The 23884-nt window shown below is 41.7% G+C and overlaps 1 non-coding gene across 1 annotated transcript; it reads left to right on the forward strand.

Annotated features, from left to right (window-relative positions):
• The first annotated feature begins 15483 nt into the window (after positions 1 to 15483).
• On the forward strand, positions 15484 to 15624 carry LOC113141698 (U4 spliceosomal RNA). The gene has a single exon (XR_003296774.1). It is a non-coding gene; the product is annotated as a U4 spliceosomal RNA (small nuclear RNA).
• Positions 15625 to 23884: the final 8260 nt, after the last annotated feature.

Genomic DNA, 23884 nt, shown 5'->3' on the forward strand with positions numbered 1-23884 from the left:
CACTCATGTTGACACGTTTACTTGTTTACTTTGATAAGTGCTTTTATTCATTATATAACTTCATGTTTGAAATGCACCAAACAAATTTCTCTTTATTTCACTGAAAATATGAACAGTCTTAAATTTATGTAAACACCTGCTTCTTTGTAATAACACACGGTACACTATTAATGGTTACACCTTCATTTATTGTATTAAATATGACCAAAAATGACAGAAGCAGCTGATGCGATCGCAGTTTAGTTGTGTGTCGAACTGCCGTGTTTGTGCGTCCTGCATCCATTCCTGTGTTTTCATGTTCATCTCGTTAGAGATGAACATGTAAATAAAGTCTGAATACAAATGTCACATTATAGGTTTTCTTTCTAGTCTGTCAGTTTGTTGTCATGTTTTTCCAAGACTGTATGTTTTCGGATAAAACAGCACATTGTTAGAAAATACACTCAATGACAAAATTTTACAGTGACAGGAAACTGCAGAAGCAGCTGAGTTTTCTCGGTGTGTGAGTGAGAGACAGAGCCTTCCTTATTAAACAGCTACACTTTCTCTCCTTAAATGTGAACTGAAAACTCTGTTTTCCTCCACATTGTGATTACTTCAACTGAAAACTGACACACTGTGTGGCGGGTTCAGTATTTGATGCTCTGGTTGACTTTCAGTTCGTAATCACCTGCAGAAAACCTCCAAGGTCTGTGCGTAAAAGCAGCGCGGACACGTTTGCGCCCAGGCTGACCCATCGAATCTGTACTGACGTGTTTGTGGGTCTGCGCCCGTTACTGTGTTTTCATGTTCACCCACAAATGATGTTTAATCCAAGTAAATAAGGTTTTAATAAAAATGGCCCAATATACATTTTTTATCTAGTTTGTCATTTTGTTTAATGTTGTAAAGGAAAAACAAACCAACAATATTTCCACATTTTATTCAATGTTTCGTTGACAGAAACAGGTTCCAACATGAGCTCTCACTTTATTCAAGACTGTGTTTCTTAGGAGAAAACAGCTCATTGTTCTAAAATATATTCAGTGACTGAAGTTTACAAAGAGACAGAAGCAGCCGATCTGATCGCAGTTTAGTTGTGTGTGTCTCCTGCTGTCACCGTCATCCGCAGTAAACAAAGTGTGTGTGTTCATGTTGTCGTTGAGGTGGTGAACACGGAGCTTAAAGTCCAGTTCGCTCGGCTCCTCGTCCGTCAGCACAGTGAGTGTTTCATCATATGACAGACTCAGTCTCCGCACAGTCTCTCTCTCTGAAGATGTTCGTGGCAGCAAAGCTCTCACAGAGCGAACACACCGTCCGCGCAGCGACTACAGGCTCCTGCTCTGCTGCTTGAAGACACGCTGCTTCTGGTGCTGCTTTCACACTTTGGTCTGGGTGCGGAAACAGTGGAGCCAATCGCGTTGGAGCAAGTCGCCGCCCCGTTCAGCTCGAAGGGAGACAGCACACACAGATCACTGCGTTGACGCTGCTACTCTGCTCTGTTGCTGTCGAAGATCCTCCTCAGCAGCGGATCGACGGAGATCACAAGGAGCCTCACTCCGTTGTAGTAAATGACGACAACATAGCGGTTAGGTTCTTCGTAGTCCGGCTGGAGGTGAAACCGGGAGAAGAAGCTCCAGAGAGTCCGCAGGGCAGCGATCATTTTCCCGATGACTTCACTACTCAGTGTGAGAAAGTGAGACTGACTCTGGATTCAAAATGAGCGACAGCCTGTGTTTCGGAGATTTAGTCAAAACTCTTCGGTCTTAAGTTCGGGACCTTCTTGGCGCGATGCGATTGAAGTGCTGATACAAAATTAGATTGATTAGATTTATGAAGAACTCTTAGCCCAGTTTCTTCGTGCACTCAGACAATCGATGTTTGGTCGGATGAGTTGTCATTGTTGACCAGCACTCTTCACATCCGTCCGACCAACACTCTTCACATCCGTCCGACCAGCACTCTTCACATCCGTCCGACCAACAGTCTTCACATCCGTCCGACCAGCACTCTTCACATCCGTCCGACCAGCACTCTTCACATCCGTCCGACCAACAGTCTTCACATCCGTCCGACCAGCACTCTTCACATCCGTCCGACCAACAGTCTTCACATCCGTCCGACCAGCACTCTTCACATCCGTCTGACCAGCACTCTTCACATCCGTCCGACCAGCACTCTTCACATCCGTCCGACCAACAGTCTTCACATCCGTCCGACCAGCACTCTTCACATCCGTCCGACCAACAGTCTTCACATCCGTCCGACCAGCACTCTTCACATCCGTCCGACCAACAGTCTTCACATCCGTCCGACCAGCACTCTTCACATCCGTCCGACCAGCACTCTTCACATCCGTCCGACCAACAGTCTTCACATCCGTCCGACCAGCACTCTTCACATCCGTCCGACCAGCACTCTTCACATCCGTCCGACCAGCACTCTTCACATCCGTCCGACCAGCACTCTTCACATCCGTCCGACCAACACTCTTCACATCCGTCCGACCAGCACTCTTCACATCCGTCCGACCAGCAGTCTTCACATCCGTCCGACCAGCAGTCTTCACATCCGTCCGACCAGCACTCTTCACATCCGTCCGACCAACACTCTTCACATCCGTCCGACCAGCAGTCTTCACATCCGTCCGACCAGCACTCTTCACATCCGTCCGACCAACAGTCTTCACATCCGTCCGACCAGCACTCTTCACATCCGTCCGACCAGCAGTCTTCACATCCGTCCGACCAGCACTCTTCACATCCGTCCGACCAGCAGTCTTCACATCCGTCCGACCAACACTCTTCACATCCGTCCGACCAACAGTCTTCACATCCGTCCGACCAGGACTATTCACACTCTTCGTGTCCCAATGAATTCACTACTCACTGTGAGAAAAAAGCAGACTGACTCTGGATTCAAAATGAGCGACAGCCTGTGTGCCGACGTTTTATTGTAAAAATCTTCGGTCTTCCGAAAATTCCTGACATTCTTGCTGCGATCCGGCCTCCGATCGCCGATTGATGTGCTGAGGTGAATCTTCAACAGTAACAGAGCAGAGTAGCAGAGTGAAGGCAGGGATCTGTGCGAAGGTATCGTCCTTCTCGCTCCACTGTTTCCGCACACAGACCAGTCTTCGTACCTGCTGCTCGATAATAATCGTGTACTTTGAAAAACAAACCTGCGATTGAACCTTCGAGTGAGAGACAGAGCCTTCCTTATTAAACAGCTACACTCTCTCTCTTTAAATCTGACCCGAAAACTCTGTCTTCACAACATTTCCTGTTTTTCTCCACATCCTCTTTGTGATTAATTCAACTGAAAACTGAGACACTGTGTTAGATTTCTTCATTTGTGTCTTTAATAACAAACTGACATGAAATATTTTCTTAGCTATTTTAACTGTGATCTGTAATGATAATTGCCACATTGTGGAGATATTTGAATTAGTTTTCCCCAGAGTTCAGGGTGTCATTCATGCTTCCAGTCTCCGCCTCCAGCCTCCAGTCTGAACCTACACTGCTCCATTGCGGAAGTTGAACCTCAGTCCTCAGCAGCCGCGTTATGAGGATCACCAAGAAGTCCGCGCTGCTCCTCGTAGGTCAGTCTTGTTCAGAGCCGAGCGGAGACATTTCAGAGAGTGTGTCGGAGAAACTGTGTTAGGATGTGTGTCCTCTTTAAAACTCAATAAAACTCGAACTACCGTGTTTGTGCCTCCTGCATCCATTCATGTGGAGTAAATAAGGTTTTAATAAAAATGGCACATTATACATATTTTATCTAGTTTGTCATTTTGAAACAAACTGAACACGTTTGAAATTTTCAAAACAAACCAACTATATTTCAACATTTTATTCAGTGTTTCGTTTTTTAATCACATGTCCTGGTTTTGATCTAATGTAAAAGAACTTCTGCACTGCAGAACTGGGCAGCAGTTTCACAGGATTCATGTTTTCTCACATGGATCAGTAACTGATCTCTTCTTACAAGGGTTTTTGGACAGTAAGGGCAGTGAAAGTGAGAAGATGTCGACAGGACTGTAGACCACATTTAAAAATGGTGAATTCTGCAACATCCAAACAGAAGATAAATTAATATCTTGTTGACATATTGATGCCTGCAAGCAGTGAGCTCACACTTCAAATATGAAAAGGGCAAAACATTATAGTTCTGTCAGCTAAAAGTTAATTCATACTGAAAGACCAATAGTCTATATTAACAACACACTGAACTAGCACGTCGACAGTTTTATAATCACTTGCTATTCCTCACATTTAGTTTCACACAACTTTATGTTGAATCCGAGCATGATTCTTAATGTGGTTCTCAAATTTTGACATCCAGCTCCGTCCATCCAGTCCCGCCCATCCAGCTCCGCCCAATCACATCCAGCGCAGCTCAATGTGTCTCTGTATAACTTCACGTTACATACACACACACACAGTGAACCTGAACTGGCTGTGGCTGTGGTTCCTTGATGGGGTTTCATTATTAATATGTTCTTTTTTTCCGCGAACACAACACATAAACGGATGTTGCAGGACGCACAACCCGCCACATTGTGTCATAGGCCAATGTTAGTGTTGTGATTTTGTAGGTACTTAAATGCAACCTTACCACAATAATAATAATAATTCTTATTAATAATAATAATAATAATAATAATAATATGTATTAATAAATTGATGATATACATTATTATTATGGTTCTCATTATTAATAATTATATTGCCATTAATAATACGTAATAATAATAATTATTATTATCTGTATGTGTAGGGCAGTTTTCGAATCAAAGTGACAAAGTTCTGCACAAGATGTTAAAAACAATGAATAAACTCATGTAACTATAGACATACAAACAAAAGTAAAGTGCAGTATTATAGATACAGCCACAGCCAAGTACTCATATCAAACCCCACCCAGTTTAAAATGCGACTTTAAAATGCGCCTCGCGTGGAGGCGCCCGCGCCCGCCTCCACGCGAGGCGGCCCGTGAGCGGCTCTGACGGGCGCTGCGGACGCTTCCGTGCGGGGCAGACGCGCCCTCCTCTCGAGGGCCGGCGTCACCAGCGCCTTGCCCAGCTGCTCCAGGAAGAGCATCCTCTTGATGCGCATGCCCGTGAGTCATCCGGGGCTGAGCTCTCGCCATATCAGGAAGGCGTTGTAGCAGGGCACGACAACGACGTTAAGATGAAGGCGAACTGGGGGAGAAGACCTTTCGGTGTACTGCCTGAAAGGACAACGACCTGGTAAAATGGGTGAAGAGAGGAAGACTTAGCGCTGACACGGTTTTCATTCATTTTCAAAAACCACCCTTGGTTCGTCCAAAAACACTGTAATTCAGCTTCACTGGAGAGATAAAGTGTAATCTACCATTTTCATATTTTCTTTATTGTTGTCAGATCATTGTTTCATCAAATAAATGCACATGTTTAAAAGCGTTAAACCGTTTGCAGGCGTTTTTCTTTCTGTCGTATTCTTTGTACCGTGTCTCATCATCTGACATGTAAATTTCTTGGAGTTTTACTCTGAAGCTGTTGGAAGCAGCAGATGATATTTGGAGTCACGAGGTTTCCGTCGCTCTCCGCTCGGTTCAGAAAATCAGGGTGAGTAGTTGCCAAATTTTCCTCCTCTGCAGGATGTGCAGTGAACGATCAGTCCAGTTACAGGATTTTTCTAAGCTTAAGGGGAGGGACTAATTCTAAGAGGCTAGGCGGAGCAGGCCCGGTATTTTGTCCCTTCCTCTTCCTGATTTTCTTTTAAATGATGTTCTTATCAAAATGACGCACCTGGAGACAAACCATAGCAACCGTGGAATCCTTGACCTCCATTTTGTCACATGTGTGTTTCCAGACACATCTGGGATTAAAGTTGGATCCAGTCAGCCCAGAGCTGAGATCAGCTCCATATAGTTACAGATCTGACTGGTCCTCACTCACACTTCCTCCTCATATTCTACTGGACCAGCGGATTCTGTTTTCATGGCTCAGCAACAATTATACACCTGATGTGTCTGAATGATCGGCTGGAAAAGAAGAAATCAAACGGTTCAAATTACAGATGTGGCTGCGTCCTCGGTCATATTCTCTGCTAGAAAATTGGTGTCAGTCTTCGTGTGAACATCTGGATTCACAGGCTACGAGTTTTGACAGTGTTTTCATAGAGCAGCTAAACTGCAGCTCATCTGTTACAGACTGGTCATCGGGTATTTTCCATTTTCACTGTATCTGCGTCAGAGTTTCCAGCGTTCAGGTTTATTTTCACCAAACAAACGTCACCGTGTCAGACACGAAGAGAAAACTAGTCCAGGATTCAAAGTTTGGACTTTATTGGTTTTAAAGGTTGTTTCCGCAGACAAGACGCCAGATGTTCTTCCAGCACAGACACTGGTCCATAAACATCACAGAGCGCGCAAAAGCCAATTTGGAGGCTTTAAGTGAAGGAGGCGCGGACACACACACACCAACACTTCTCCAAAACTCCCACAGCACAGGTCATATATGTTCAGTTTAGGCTCTTCCGCTTTGCTCTACAATGATCGGCCTCTGTCCATTTAAATAACTGGTCAGAAAACACCGACATTAATGAGAATTAGCGACACTGTCTTTCACACACTGAGCGTTGTCCGTTTGTTTCCTGCGACTGTTTCTATGAAGTTTTCTTTCCTTTGTGTTTGTCAAACTCTGGCAGCAGCTGGACTGATACAGTGTGTGCGTCTCCGCACTGAGAGAGGCGCCGTGCGCATTTTACGCACGTGGCACAGCACCTATAGGCGACGCATATGAATCATTTCACCCTGCTGCATCAGTGCGGATCTAAACGCGACTGAACAAATGATTATCAATAACATGTTTGTCTGAATGATCAGATAGAAATTTCATTTGTCGCAATAATAATTTGCCTGTTTGGTCATTATCTTATCAAACAGGCAGAACACAGCTCCATAAAAGCTGCATGTGTGCAGTTCGTTTATAGTCGGATCTGTTTTATCGCAGTTCAAGCTTCACTCTAGTTAAAACCATCATCTACATCCAATGCTCTGTGTTAGTCCAGGAGACCTGGCTGTGTGGACAAATAATGAAACTACCCTATAAAGTCTCTTGTGAGAGAACATGAGCAAATTGATGTGCTGACTCCATCAGAAACAAATATTAATGTGTCTTTTTGCTTGCACACTGATATCCAGCTTGTCTACATACACACATGGATGTTTGTTGTGACAGTGGACTCGTTTCTTCATTCTGAAGTGATGAAGAGGAATCATGTTTTTCGTGTAAAGTACTTTTTTTGCAGAGAATTGACCTTTTGTGGACACAGTTGATTTCTATGGACGATAAAACCAAGAGAAAAGTGTTGGGTGATTATGAACAGTTCTCCTCTGGACCAGGTTCACTCAGTGCTGTGGAGAAAACCCCTGGGACTTTACTGAGTCTGTGCTGTTGCATTGACTGGTGTCACTGATGGTCATTGCTCCTCTGGTCCAGGTGGAGGCGCTGTGGGACCAACAAACATGAAGCTGTTGTATCGTGTCCCCACATAAAGTTTGACCGTGAGCGTCGTGTCGGTTGTTTGTTGACCCGTATAAAGAGACCGGGTCCCGCTGTATCACTCAGGCTGCACTACAGCGTCTATTTACAGGCGCGATCCCACTACTGAGCGGCACGGGGGCTTTGACCTGCTCCGTTTCCGTCCTGGGCCGGTGCACCCCTCCTTAGACGACCTGGTGGTCCCGGGCTCTCCCAGGAGCACCATATCGATACCGAACTTAGTGCGGACACCCGATCGGCACAGTCCGCTGCAGCTCAGAGCTCCTGAGCTCAAACGATCCTCCAGCCTCAGCCTCCCGTAGCTTGGATTACAGGCGCGCGCCACCGCCCCCGGCGGGAGCTGTCTTCATTCATAGCGGCTGTGAGGGTCACGCACGTGACGTCATCAGGCGTGACCGAGGGTCTCTGGTCCTCTAGTCCAGATGGAGGTGGGTCGGTGTCACCAACAAACAGCTGGTTTCTGAAGGTTTTCACAGAAATAGAGAAACAGCGATGAAGCTGAAGTGTCATGTAAATCCATCAGGGTTCAACCTGTGTCAGGTGTCACAGCTGTTACTGCAGCATCACACTGATGAGCTTTAAAAAGCCCTTTGAAGCTTTTCAGGATTCAGACCTTCTTAGGTGTTGATCAGACTCAGCCTCTGCTTTATTTCCTGTGTGTGTTTGACTCAGGACTGTGTTTGTGTCCACACCAAGCTGCACTAACATCTTCTCACTCCTGTTTCCTTCAGTCTGATCAGCTGCTCCAACTCACAGCTTTAGGGTTTTTGAACCTGCTGTTATGTTGAATAGAAGTTTCCATCCACTATGGCTCAAACTGAGCTGCACTGTTAAATACACTCACAACAACACAAAGACTTTTGAAGTCAGGACATTTTTATTATGGCTTCTTCCAAAACTCAAACTTCACTATACTAAGGATATATCTATATCAAAAAATGAAGTACAAGTATAGTCCAGATACACTGTTGTACAAGCCAAGTACACCTGAATATAAGGAAAAGCACAGGCTGAATGCATTTCAATTTTTTCTGTATACCTGTCAGTATAAGTCAAGTATACTTGAGTATAATTTTGTTTAGTTTATCTCTGACATGTACAAACAAAGTACACGTGAATAATCGTCTTTTTTGTGGGGATGCTCTGATAAATACACTGACAAAAAGAAAGAATCTTCTTAAATCAGAAACACAAAGAGAAGAACTATAAGAAGCAATGATACACAATCTGCACTATATCTGACAACTCTGTTGTTAAACCGTGACAGTTTCATAATTCTATCACCTTAATGACCTTAAACCTTTCTAAAGTGTTCCATCCATCCATCCATTTTGGAGCCTATCCCAGCTCTCTCTCGGGTGGAAGGCAGGGGTACACCCTGGACAGGTCACCAGTCCAGCCACATGTAGACAGACAATCTCACACACTCACTCCTACGGGCAATTTTAGAGTCACCAATCAACCTGACATGCATGTTTTTGGACTGTGGGAGGAAACCGGAGTACCCGGAGTAAACCCACGCAAGCACAGGGAGAACATGCAAACTCCACACAGAAAGGCCGGGATGCGAACCCACGACCTTCTTGCTGTTAGGCAACAGTGCTAAACTACTAAACTGTTCCATGTTTTCTCATATATTATTGAGTCTGATTAATACATCTGGAGTTGTAAAGTTTCACTGTGGATACATTCATCATAGGTGTTTCTCTGGCATCTACATCCCTTCTCTCGTCCACTGCCCGTGACAGATGTGTGGAAATCACACGTAAATGCCCAACTGGCCTAAGTGGCGGCAAGCGTAACGAAATTGTGGAGGCCACGACCACTGGCCTAAAGAGTTGAACTCGGACCAAAGTAACAAATCAGGTCAATAAGTATTTATCATTATCATTATATATCATTATTATATCTGATATATTACAGCAATTGTCTGTTTGTTCAGGCTGAATCACCAATATTTGATCAAATGAAACGGGAGAATGTCAGACTGTGAAACAAACTGAAATATTCAAAACCAGCCCGTGAGTCTCCCTGTAGCTGAGCTGCACTTCAAACGCATAGATCACATCCAGGACAGACAGCAGGGTCCGGCGCAGTGCGGCCCTGACAGGTCCTCTGTTCCCATCCATAGTTTGAATGTGCGTAGAATAAACAGGAATAAACTGTGGCAGGTGTAGAGTTGATCTCAGATGATGTCTGCTCATGAGGAGCTCCAGTGCAGTATACAGGACAGCACGCTTTAGGACGAGCCTTTTATACTAAGTTTCTAAGTTTGATTTTTTAGCGCCATAGGTTGAGCCTATGACATCCCGCTTCCCCGAGTGACTCACACATGCACAACAAGTCGCATTTTAAACTGGGTGGGGTTTGATATGAGTACTTGGCTGTGGCTGTATCTATAATACTGCACTTTACTTTTGTTTGTATGTCTATAGTTACATGAGTTTATTCATTGTTTTTAACGTCTTGTGCAGAACTTTGTCACTTTGATTCGAAAACTGCCCTACACATACAGATAATAATAATAATTATTATTATGTATTATTAATGACAATATATTTATTAATAATGAGAACCATAATAATAACGTATATCATCAGATTATTAATAAGTATTATTATTGTTATTGTTATTATTGTTGTTCTCATTATCATTATCATTATCATTGTCATTATCATTTAAGCACCTACAAAATCACAACACTAACATTGGCCTATGACACAATATGGCGGGTTGTGCGTCCTGCAACATCCGTTTATGTGTTGTGTTCGCGGAAAAAACGAACATATTGATAATGAAACCCCATCAAGAAACCACAGCCAGTTCATGTTCACTGTGTGTGACTGTGTATGTAACGTGACTATACAGAGACATATTGAGCTACGCCGGAAGTGATTGAAATTTGAGAACCACATTAAGAATCATTCTCGGATTCAACATAAAGTTGTGTGAAACTAAATGTGAAGAATTGCAAGTGATTATAAAACTGTCGACGTGAGTCACTTTCCTAGTTAATACTAGTTCAGTGTGTTGTTAATATAGACTATTGGTCTTTCAGTATGAATGAACTTTTAGCTGACAGAACTATAATGTTTTGCCCTTTTCATATTTGAAGTGTGAGCTCACTGCTTGCAGGCATCAATATGTCAACAAGATATTAATTTATCTTCTGTTTGGATGTTGCAGAATTCACCATTTTTAAATGTGGTCTACAGTCCTGTCGACATCTTCTCACTTTCACTGCCCTTACTGTCCAAAAACCCTTGTAAGAAGAGATCAGTTACTGATCCATGTGAGAAAACATGAATCCTGTGAAACTGCTGCCCACCCAGCGACCACCCTTTAGTCAGTGGAGAAGGAGACCATTACTCTGCCTGACTCCCATGGAAAAACCTCCATGATCCGCGCGATATTTTTAAATTCACAAAATCATGTATAAATATTAAAAACAGCCTCCGTGAGCAGGATCATTTTTGACCTTCCTGCACAAAAGCACAAGCACTATACAGCCATGATTTATACAATACTGCCCCCCAGTGACTGTACAGTGAAATAACATGTGAAGACATAGAGCTGTAAGTCAGTGGGACATTCTGAACTCTTCTATAAATTTAAAATCAGCCACGGAGGAGCAGAACTATTTATATTTTTATCCCAACATTTCTAACTTAAAAATGTACTGCAGGTGTTTTTATTCATGATGTACAGCACTTTGAGATTTTTTAAATGTAAAGTGCATTACAAATGCACATCTGCATCATCTGCAACTAATTAGGTTAATTGGCAACAGGTCAGTAACATGATTGGGTATGAAAAGTCAAAGATAGACATAGGTTCACCAATCTGTGAAAAGCTGCATCTACAAATTGCCATAATAATGTTTTTCAACAGAAAACTGCAAAGACTAAATATATCATCATCTACAGTACATAATATCATCAAAAGATTCAGAGAATCTGGGGAAGTCTGTGAAGGGACAAGGCTGAAACACAAGACTGGGTCCTCAGATGGCCCTGCATTAAAAACAGTCATGGTTCTGTGATGGACATCACTGCATGGGCTCAGGAACACTTCCAGAAATCACTGTCTGTGAACACAGTTCACTTTGCCATCCAGAAATGCAAGTTCAAGCTCTATCATGCAAAGAAGCAGCCGTACATGGACCTGATCCAGAAACACCTCCATCTTCTCTGGGCCAGGGCTCATGTAAAATGGTCTGTTTTAAAGTGGAAAATTGTTCTGTGGTCAGAGGAATCAAAATCTGACATTCTTTATGGCAACCATGGGCGCTGTGACCTCTGGACTAAAGAGGAGAGGAACCTTAAAGCTTGTTCTCTCAGATCAAAAGCCTGCATCTCTGATGGTATAGGGGGTTCATTAGTGCACGTCTGGAACGGTACCATCAATGCTGAAAGATATATCAGCTTTTAGAGCAGCATATGCTCCAAGTCCTTTTTCAAAGATGGCCTTGGATATTTTAGCAGGACAAAGTTTAACTGCACACTGCATCTGTGACAACAACATGGCTGTGTAGTGGAAGAGTCTGGACCGATTCTATACCACTTTAGAAATATATTCACAATTTCATCCTCCTGCTTCACCGACCTCACGCTTCAGACAGCCAGCAGTTGCAAACATGGTGTTGTTTTTCAGAAGTAGGTCCTTCAGTGACTCCAATGAGGATACATGCTTTACCTAAACACACAGGAGCCCAATACAGGCATATATGGGTGTTGTTCCACATCATTCTGATCAGTCAGACAAACATTTCAAGCTGTGGTACATAAGAGTTGCAGTTTCAGTGAAATGTACAAGACTATGAGTAACACACTGGCCTACAGGTACACTCATTTAATAGTGGAGACATTTTCTGTGTATTTCATCTCTAAAATAAATATAATACTACTACTAATAATATGTATATTAATATATTATATAACTAATAATATAATAATAAGAAAAGAAGAGATGTAAACGGATGTTTTCATCTTCTGCTGATTGGTTTGCTTTTTCTTGCCTTCTGAAACATTCACCAATCAATTATTGTTGCTGACATTGCACACCCAACTCATAACCTGTATACCTCATTCTGTACTTTCCCTACGTCTTCATCTTCAATGTCTATGATAGTTGCACTGAAGGTCAATTTCACCAACATATGACTGATGAGATCCTTTGACAGGAAATGTGGACCAGACCCTCGTGCACCATGGACAATCATTTTCCCTGCCAGATAGTGCTCATCCTCTCTGACTGCTGCTCACATATAATGTAGTTTAAATTAGTAATTTGCATTAAACAAGTACCAATCCAACACACTGAAAGAAGCACCATACAAAACATTGTACCTGAGGCATTGTAGTCAGGGATAGGGCACAGTAGGCATGACTCTGTGGAGGTGCTTCAAAGATTTGCCAATGTTGCAAGCACTTCATCGGGAGTGTGAGGAACTCTGTTTTAGGCCCGCCTGTATCAATCCCCTCTTCAAATCTGTCAATATCATCAGTGAACTTCACAAGCAAGTCCTTAGACTCAGAAGATGTACTTAGCTTAAATCCTCTGATGGCCCCACCCCAGACATCTGAATGCCTAATTTTGTACCTTCTCTCTCCCGTAGTTTGTCCTCTCTCTCTCACTGTAGCTTCTGCAGGTGTCCCTGGTCCTGGAGCTGAAGTGCAGTTACTGGCCCCACCAACCTGCTCAGTGTTAAGTTGTTGTTTATTGTTGTTGTTCTTTTCTCTCTCTCCTCTATTCACTCACCCCAAACCACCGTCACCAAGTGCATGCTCATAAGGGGTTTGTTGGGTTTCTGTGGAAAGTGTCTTGAGATGATTGTACTGTGATTTGGTGCTATACAAATAAACTGAATTTAAAATTGAATTGAAATCTGCTGACATTCTTGTGATCTATGCAAACTGCCAGATTTGCAGTTATCTCAGATGTCGACAAAGATTGGTCCTAATGATAGAGATAGAGAATTATGAAATGAAGTTGAAGAGTAGTCCATTCATTTGTGACACCTTTCACAATGTAATTACATTCCCTGAGTCAACATGACTTTTACAAGAGCCCTCATCTGAGTCATCGACCATAGCTGCATATAACTGTGTGTATTTCCTGTAAAATAAAAGCAAAGAAAACATATTGCCTGCATTTGAAACTATACATGAAAAATGAAAAGTACCTATAACGTGTTTCCCTTGCAAAACTAGCTGATATGGAAGATATTTCCTAGTTGTGATTATAGGCAGTAACATCTGTGTTATGGAGATGAATTACTAATCTCACGTTCGCACTTGTGTAAACGGACTAGACATAATCTCAGTTATTCTCTGTGTAACTTCTGTTAAATCCTCCATCCCAGATGACCTGCAGGAAACCTCAGTCCTCTCAGCTTTTGTTAATGTATCATTTTAAAGAATTTGTTTTTTCAGTGGCCTATTAACAGGCCTATGTGTGAACTTTGTCATATCTGCTTGTATTGTAAAAAGGTTTCATGTGAAATCTCAGCTAGCTGCAAATCTAAATATTGTTGAATGGCAGCCAGTCACACAGCGCGTCGTTCTCGGATTGAACGTGTTTCTGGGGAAAAAAAACTGACTTTGGTTTCACACCTTCTCGTTGAAAGAGTTAAAAGTCTGCAGCAGAAACAAATCGACATCTGTCACAGACAAATGTGGTTTTTCCTTTGACAAAGTGGTCCTGGGATGAGTCACATTTGTAGAGACGTTTTCTCTTCTCAGTGTCTATTGTGTCACTTTTCTGCGCTTTCTGCCTGCAGCAAAGTGCTGCCTAATGACTGTGCACACGGATTTTTAAGGCTTTAATTTTCCCTCTCGGTATAACACTAAATTGTCTTAATGGGACATATGTGGCAACTTTGATATAGTTTGACATGTTCAACAATAAAAAGGTTTATGGAATTGCACCTGCATAATATGTTTGCACACAGTGTAGTTACTAACTTACCTTCAGGAGAGGGGAAAACACGCACATACATCACAACACCTATCTGGAGATCAAACGTGAGCACGTTAATCCCTCACACTTTGGTACTCACTGCCAGCAGGAATAATCTCCAGCTTCACAAATTGGTCCAACTTGCCTACACCCCTGTTTGACGCCAGTTCCTCCGCGCCGGTATCTCCACGCGCCGTCTGTCCATCAGACGTAAAACTTTCTCCAGCCCGACAAAAACTCATTATCACTGCTTTCAGACAGTTTGAAGTGCAGCTCAGCTACAGGGAGACTCACGGGCTGGTTTTGAATATTGACTTTGCCACACAGAGAATTGTCTTCACATGTTATTTCACTGTACAGTCACTGGGGAATGATTCATTCATTAGAAAAACGTTGGCCACAAGGTCATTTCTCACCTGCAAACTGTGTTTTGTGGAAACCAAAGTCAACACAAAAATAGCAAAAAGTTAGTTTTTGTGTTAATTCTGAAATAATATATGCTGATATTTCTGACAAAATGCTAAATTCAATAAATCATTTCTAAATATTAAGAACAGCCTCTGTGAGCAGGATCATTTTTGACCTTCCTGCACAAAAGCACAAGCAACGATACAGCCATACATGGCTGGGAATGTTGTATATTTCCATAGGGTATGATAAAGTCTGTTTTATATTTTAGTATCTATAATATTATGTATAGAATGAATTGTCCTAAAGTGTGTAGCTGCCTAATGTGGGACATTTCAGCTCTAATGCCTGTAAGTTTTCCTAAAACTAATGAAGGACAATGAAACCATGAGTTATAGCACAAAGCTGTGATGTTTTGTGATTAAAGTCATATGACATCTGAAACGTCCAATCACAGATTAGAGTGCAGGGACCTTCAAAAGGGAAACACCCCATAAACCAGTTCAAAGTCTAAGTTGAAGAGATCAGACCCTAACAGAGAGGGGTCCAGCCCTGAGACACCCCATTGTTGTTTGTCTTAGTTCTTCATCCTTTCGCAGTGGCAGTATCGTAGCCTATGAGGTTTGTCCGAGGCGCGATTATTGCTAGTTGAAAACTTTACCCAATACCCCGCCTTGACGACTTGAAACATAGTCGGTGATGGCAATTTTTGATGGTCTCTAAGGAGACTGATGATGTGCTGAACATCAAGCTCTGTCACATATTCTGATAACAGGTGACTTTAACATCCATGTTGATCATCCTGAAGACAAACTCACAATAGATTTCTGTGCAGAGCTTCAAATACTTCTGCACCATGTCAGAGGCCCACACACACTCACGGTCACACACTGGATTTAGTTTTAACAAAAGATGTTATTTCAAACATTATTGTCAAGAACATTGGCCTCTCTGACCATTTCTGTGTTTTCTTTGACATGTCAGTTTTACCTGCTGCCCAAAACACATCAGTAGCTGGAAAAAAGATGTTTAAATGATCACACTGTGTTTATGGAAGCCATGTCTGTGTCAGGGAGCCAAACATCAGACTCTGCTGATTCACTTCTTCACCACTTTCAAACTCATTCATTTCCATTGCACTTGTCATGAATCCTCCATGTATTTTTTCCTGTCAGTCATCAACCAGGACTGGTCAGCCCAAGAAATGTAATGTAATGAAGCTGAGAGATTTTCATGTTGATAGCTCAAAGCTAAGACTGTTCTATAAAAGTTCTATTGAGAGTGTCTTAACTTTCTGTATTCAGTGCTGGGATGGAGCAGTGTCCTTACAAAATAAAAATAATGCTTAAAATAATGTCTTTTGCTAAAAAAACACGAGGCTGGAAAAAAAGAGAAAACATTCAGTTGCATTTTTGCATTTTATTTAAATGTCATTTAATCTTGACATTTTTGTGGTTACATTTTTTTCCCCTTAATTCTGGCTTATTGTATTCTACTTTTTAAAATTTATCCAGCTTTCAAAGAAATATGGGTCTGTGTTTACTGTTAACTCTGGACCCAAAACAGTGGTGGTCCTAAGTGGATACAAGGCAGTGAAAGAAGCCCTGATCAACCATACGGAAGAGTTTGGAGATCAAAATGTCTCACCCATATCTTATGATACTGATCAGAGACATGGTATGACTTTACTTTACAGAACTTTTTTCTACACCATTTTTTTATATTATCAGAAGCAAAAATTACTGTAATTTTCATCTGCTAAATGTTACACCTTTTTCTTATGTGTTTTAGTGCAACCTGCTAATGTGTTTTTCTGGATATATTTGATGAGTCTATACTAGTTTGTCATAATATACACTGCACAGTGGCTTCAGGAGACATTCAGATCTCCTCACTTTTTTCACACTTATTGTGTCTATTTTTACCCATCATAGTCTCTGGAGATAAACTCTTCCACATCCAAATTATTTCCTCATAGTGTGTCATGTAATTGTTTTGTGTCCCTTTCTAAACTGTTTCCAGTCAAACCACTCTGCCACAAATGGGCTCCAGCAGACAAGATTGAGGTTTTTAATACATTTGCAAAATAATCTTTGTTATATCAGTTCCTGGATATATATTAATGGGCAAAATGTCAATTTTAATATTCAATTTACACTGTAATAATGTGTAAAAGGTAAATGATTCTTTCTGAAGCCACTGTATATATACTAATAATATATTCACACTGAACTTGTATAGATGTATTTTGACTTGTGTATGATGTATAACAGGAATATTGTTGGCCAAAGGCAAAACATGGTTGCTCAGCTATCAAATATACTGACTCCCAATTTCAAAACATGGTGAGAAGAGTCAATGAGACCATACGTGTTATAGGTTCTGCATAAATCCAGGTAAGCATGTAGACTGTAAGTTGATTATGGAAACAAATGCATATTTTAATAATAAGACCAACAATATGAATATTATTAAAAGATAGACTGTTAGGAACCAAAAACCTCATTAAAGTTTCCTGTTAAGCATGTACATGTTTAATTTATAAAACCTACATGGCTTGTTGTTTGGTGCACATTCATCTTTATGAAACAATGTTCTTTTTACTGATGTGGTACAGGGTAACATGTTTCCCCAGCTGATTGGCTGCATAAAAAAACAGCAACTGGTATTAAGAAATGTTGAAGGAATAAGATGTCAAGGATTTAATGAAAAACCTGAAAGAGACACTTAACTCTCACATATGCAGGGACTGGTGGACTGTTTTTTGACTCAGAGATAAGAGGTAAAGCAATATCTTTTACATTTTCCATCTCAGCAAGTGGCAATTGTAGGAGCCAATGAGTTGTTAATGTATTTTGGGCTCTCACCACTTGGGGGCAGTATGTGGACATAGGGTTTTTAAGTCGGTGTTTTATCCACGTAGAGGGAGGAGGCTTGGAGGTGGGGAATGCACACAGTTTTTACCACACTTTGGGAAGTTAAGGCATCCACTATTCATCATTGCAAGTATGTATTTTCATTATGTTTAATAAAGCAAAAGCTGTGACGCTTCATCAACAGTAAGCAGTGAAATAGGACCTGATGACAGTATTTCAAACGTGTCTACAAAATCCCAATGTAGCAAAGTGTCAAAAGGTTCAGCAAGTACTTTAAAAGACTTAAGAGACAAAAGGAACAACTTATGATGAATGTAAAAATAGCAGCCAACGATGCAAAGTTGTCAGTTTTAAACCCCAGTGATGTTGGAAGCAGTAAAAAGGCATCATGTAATGACTCAAAGCGTAAAAACCCACATTCATTGAACTCTGATTTACAAGTACATCTTCCTGGTAATTCTACTCAAGTTGCAGTGCACCGTACAACTACACAACAAGCTGCAGGCGTACAGGATGGCACAGCTGCTGTTCAAAATAATCCCGTCTCACATTAACAAGTACAAGTTTATTCTTTGCAATCTCATGTCCATCAACAAACTGATACAGGACAAAGTATTTTGTATTTGAGTAATGCTCTTGTTACTTTGCAGATCTATGCTCATATTGGGGCCAGAGAACAGGATTGTTCTTTGTCCATTGTGCCAGTACAGGTAAAATCTAAGCTTGGAGATTTTACAGTAACAACATATGCTTTCTTGGATCCAGGGAGCACTGCCACTTTTTGCACCGAAGGCCTTATGCGGAAGCTGAAGATGACCGGGACAAAGAAGTGCATATTGCTTCGAACAATGGGGCACGAAAATGTAGTAAACACACCTGTGCTCACTGGGCTGGCGATCTCAGGATTATCTGAGGGTAAATTCATAGATTTGCCAGAAGTCTTTGCTCAGAAGACACTACCTGTAAGTAAATGTGCTTAATCCAGATGATTTATGAAAATGGAGCTATTTGGATAATGTAAAAATTCCCAAACTGGATGCTGAAATTGAATTGTTAATTGGCACAAATAATAATAATAATAATACATTTTATTTCATGGCGCCTTTCAAAGTCTCAAGGTCACCTTACAGATAGAAAAGGAAGCATACAGCATGATATACATAGAGTGCATTAAAACAACAGTAACAAGAATACATAAACGGCGGGAGAGAATGTAAAGGCAAAAGCGTGGATTATCTAGGAAGTGGGCGAAGTACAGTGAAAGTAAATTGAAATACAGAAACCCAGATGACAGAACAACAAATATGAAACAGTATGAGACAATATGAAATAGGCAGAGGGTGGTAGGACATCACGGGCTGCTTTGAGAAGTTAAGAGAGTTAGGTGGAAAACGCTATACGGAACAGATATGTTTTGAGTGATGATTTAAAAGTTGATAAGTCCGGAGACGACCGGATGCGATGAGGGAGAATGTTCCAAAGGCGGGGCGCAGTGTGGCTGAAGGATCTAGCGCCCATGGTGGCCAGGCGCGCTGTAGGGGTGCAGAGGAGAGTGGAACTGGAGGAGCGGAGAGGACGAGGCGGAGAATAGATATGAAGTAGTTCAGTGATGTATGGTGGGGCAATAGAGTGGAGGGCTTTGTAGGTGAGAAGGAGGATTTTATAGTTTATACGGAAGGACACAGGGAGCCAGTGAAGTTGTTTAAGGACAGGGGTGATATGATGTGAGGATGGAGTTCTGGTGATGATTCGGGCAGCAGAGTTCTGGACAAGTTGAAGTTTGCGAAGTGATTTGAGAGGTAGACCAGTGAGGAGTGAGTTACAGTAATCCAAACGAGAGGTGACAAAGGCATTAATGAGTATTGCCGTGCTATCGGTGGTGAGTGAGGAACGCATGCGGTTTATGTTACGGAGATGGGAATAGGCCGACCGGGTAGTGGTATTGATATGCTGAGTGAAGGAGAGAGTACCGTCTAGGATGACACCCAGGCTTTTAACTTGGGGGGAGGGGGGGAAAGTATTGTTGTCAGTTTGAATGGAGAAGGTGCTGGTTTTAGAAAGGGTGGATCTGGTGCCCACGAGGAGAATTTCAGTTTTGTCAGGGTTGAGTTTCAAAAAGTTATGGGTGAACCAGGATTTGATATTATGTAAGCAGGTAAGGAGGGAGGGAGGGGGGAGGGTAGAAGATGGAGCAGCAGAGAGGTAGAGCTGGGTGTCGTCTGCATAACAGTGGAAATTGATGTTATGTTGCCTAAGGATATTTCTGAGAGGAAGGAGATAAATAATAAATGCTCCAAAGCTCTTGGATCCATGGGAGATCATCAATAGTGAAGGTGATGGACCCTATGCCGTCAAGACCATATTGCGGTGGGTCCTAAACGGTCTTGTGAAGGAAACAGATGACAGGCGGAAGATTGGCTTTCAATCAGTCACTGCTAATAGGATTTCTGTTACCAAGCTGGAAGAACTATTGGTTGCTCAGTACAATCATGATTTTGATGAGAAATCTTCAGAGGATGATTTCAAAATGTCTAGAGAAGATCAGAGGTTTATGAAGATAATGGAACAGTCAATTAGCATTGAAAATGGTCACTATTGTATAGACCTACCCTTCAGAAAGACTGATGTCATCATGCCTATTAATAGGTGCGTTAGAGAACAACGTTTAAAGAGCTTGAAAAGGAAGTTCAGTTGTAACCAGGAGTTTCAAGAAGAGTACACTGCTTTTCTTGCTGATGTTATCGATAAGGGGTATGCTGAAGCAGTACCACAAAATCAGTTACTTCGAGATGATAGTAAAGTGTGGTATGTCCCACATCATGGGGTATACCATCCTAAAAAGAAGACCATTAGAGATGTGTTTGATTGCAGTGCAGTTTTCAAAGGAGTGTCCTTGAATTCACAATTGCTACAAGGCCCAAATCTTACCAACACATTGTTGGGTGTTTTGACTAGATTTAGGCAAGAACATGTGACTTTGATGGCAGACATTCAGGCCATGTTCCACCAAGTAAAAGTATCAAAGAAGAACGTGGATTTTCTTTGTTTTTTATGGTGGCCCAACGGTGATACTACGCAAAGCTTCAAAGAATACAGAATGAAAGTCCATTTGTTTGGAGCTATTTAATCACCAGCTTGCAGCAATTTTGCTTTGAGAAAACTTGCCGAAGATCACAAGGATTGCTTTCCAAATAAAGTCTTGAATTCTATCCTGCATAGCTTTTATGTAGATGATTGTTTAATATCTGTTCCCACCGAAGAGGAGGCGCTTCAAATGGTTAAAGACTTAACTACAGTTTGTTCCAAAGGAGGATTTCAGTTATCCAAATGGATAAGTAATAGCCATTAAGTGCTAGCAAATGTTCCAGAAGAACGTCTGTCAAAATCGACGAAAGATCTCAATCTGGAAAAAGACAACCTGCCTGTGGAAAGAGCACTTGGCTTGCACTGGTGTGTGGAATCTGATGCATTCATGTTCAAGATTGCTTGTTATGACCCTGGGTCATTATGTGTGAGGTTTGTTGTGATTTGTTTGCTGTTAGCTCTCATCCCCAGTTCTTGGTGTGTGTATGTGAGAGAGAGAAAGGAGTGTGCATGGAGTCTAGGTGGATCCATGGGGTTGGTCCATTCAAACGGAATTGATGTTCCAGGATTGGTCCTGTTCTTCCAGGTCGGAAGACTATATGAAGTTCCAACTAACTGCACCCTGAGAGCTCTTCTCCATCTCTGCCACTCCCAAACCAGCACTCTTTGTTGTAGAACTCTGTATTGGTAAAGAAGCCTATCGATGTGTGGAACAAATTGTAACTTTAGAGAAAGGACTTTGTGACTTTAATTGCACTGTAAATATTGAGCACCAGGCAGCATTTTCTTTTAGTAAGAAGCCCAGTTATTTGATTTACATTTTCCCCTGTTTTTGTTAGGAGACCAGGGTAGAATACCTGTCTTTTTGTTGGTTTTTGTTTGGTTAGGTAATAGCAGGGTTGCCTTGGAGTTTTGGTTGTTATTTTGGGCATTGAGTATTTAAAAATGTGGCAAAATAAATTGCTACCTTTACTTGTATTTGGTGTGTTGCTGGTTCTGTTGAGAGTGGGAAAAGCTTAGAGAAAGCTCACATCGTGTTACGTCCCGGTATCCCCTAGGCCGGGCGTAACATTCTGTAAGTGAAAGACCATACACAAGACGAGGCGTTTTGACAGTTGTTGGTTCTATTTATGATCCCTTGGGATTTCTTTCCCCACTAATACTTCCTTCCAAGTTGCTGTTACAGGAATTGTGCAAAAGAAACATTGGATGGGATAATGAAATGCCACAAACCCTTTCACGCCAATGGTCTGAGTGGCTGCAAGATCTCAACAAGGTAGCTATGGTGAAAGTTGACAGATGCATCAGGCCAAAGGATTTTGGAACGATCAGGACAGCTCAATTGCATCACTTTTCAAATGCAAGTCAATGTGGTTATGAAACTGTTTCTTACTTGCGTCTGGAAGATGAAAATAAAATGGTAAGACTTTCCTTCATGCTTGGAAAATCCAGAGTTACTCCTTTGAAACAGATAACTATACCAAGACTTGAACTTGCTGCTGCTGTTTTAGCAGTCAGAATTGACAAGATGCTTAAGAAGTTAACTTCAATGGGATCTAGATAAGTCAGTGTTTTGGACAGACAGCCAGACTGTATAGAAGTATATTGCCAATGATGCCAAAAGGTTTCATACATTTGTAGAGTGTCGTTCATCAGGGATGTAACAGACGTTGTACAGTGGAGACATATTGGTACAAAATTGAATCTGGCTGATGATGCCTCTAGAGCAGGGGTATTCAACTAAAATGTAAAGAGGTCCAGTTAGAGAAAATGTCTTGAAGCAAAGGTCCAGAAGATCATAATGTCTGACTAGTTAGTGTGATATATATTTAAGTAGCCTAGTAGTTTTATCAACATCTGCATGTAATCAATACCTGACTGTCAAATCAGATGAATTCATAATCTTTATGTTGTGTCTCATAATGGCGTTTCACATTGGTACTTTTAATAAGTGCCACGGTTTCTGAACATATGAGACACACTGGTTTAGTGTTCCCAGTGGGAAGTATGAACAGAAACTTTTCTTTTTTTGGAGGGCGCCATTTGTTCCTTATTTTTCTCTCCCTTTCTCCGTCTCACTCGGCTGTTTCTCTCCCTTTGTTTTCAACATGTATCGCCTTTTTTCTTTTTCTTTGTAACCGTCTTTTCATGTGTAACTTGCCTCTAGCTCTGTTTACACTGTAGCGTCGTAATGTTTACTGCTGGGAATGCACAGACTTGATTGGCTGAGTGGTATCACGTGGGATGGCTCAACTCGCATGCAATTGGTCTGTGCATTTCCACTACCGTAAAGTCTACTAAAGCCGGTGGAAATAAAAGGGCCCGTTACGTTTTAAATCATAACCTTCTCTAGGTACGGGTCCGGATGGGGCAGCTTTTGGGTCCGCACCCGGACCGCGGTCCGCCTGTTAGTGACCTAGGCTCTAGAGGCATGTCTATTGAAAACTTCTTGAAGTCCAGCAGATGGATACAGGGTCCAGATTTTCTGTTAGAATCTTAAGGATGGCTACAATCCTCTTTTGACCGAGCCTTGATGGATGATCCCGAGGTAAAAAAAGATACAGTGGTAAACGCTGCCATTTCAAACTGTTCTGACAGTGCTACTCATCAACTCCTGAACTATTTCTGATTGGACAAAACTGAAAACTGCAGTGGCATGGATTTTAAAGTTCAAAGAAGTTCTTTTGAAGCTCAAGCAACAAAGAAAACACATTCAGTCCTCATTTACTTCTGGAACGAGCAATTCTACTGTAAAGCAGGACAGAGTTAAGGAGGAAATGAGAAGGTTTCGAACTAGATTCTATGGTCAAAGTCTTACACCACATGATCTTTCTCAAGCGGAATCAGCAATTATTGGATTTTCTCAATATGAAGCACTCAAACAAGAAATTTCTTCCTTGCAAAGTGGAACATCTGGAGTTTAAAGGTCTAGTAACATCTACAAGCTTGATCCAGTATTGATGGATGGTTTACTTAGAGTGAGTGGAAGACTGGTAGAGCAGCAATGCCCGAGAAAACAAAAAAACAG

The sequence above is a fragment of the Mastacembelus armatus genome, chromosome 8 (assembly GCF_900324485.2).
Source record: "Mastacembelus armatus chromosome 8, fMasArm1.2, whole genome shotgun sequence".
Classification (NCBI taxonomy): Eukaryota; Metazoa; Chordata; class Actinopteri; order Synbranchiformes; family Mastacembelidae; genus Mastacembelus; species Mastacembelus armatus.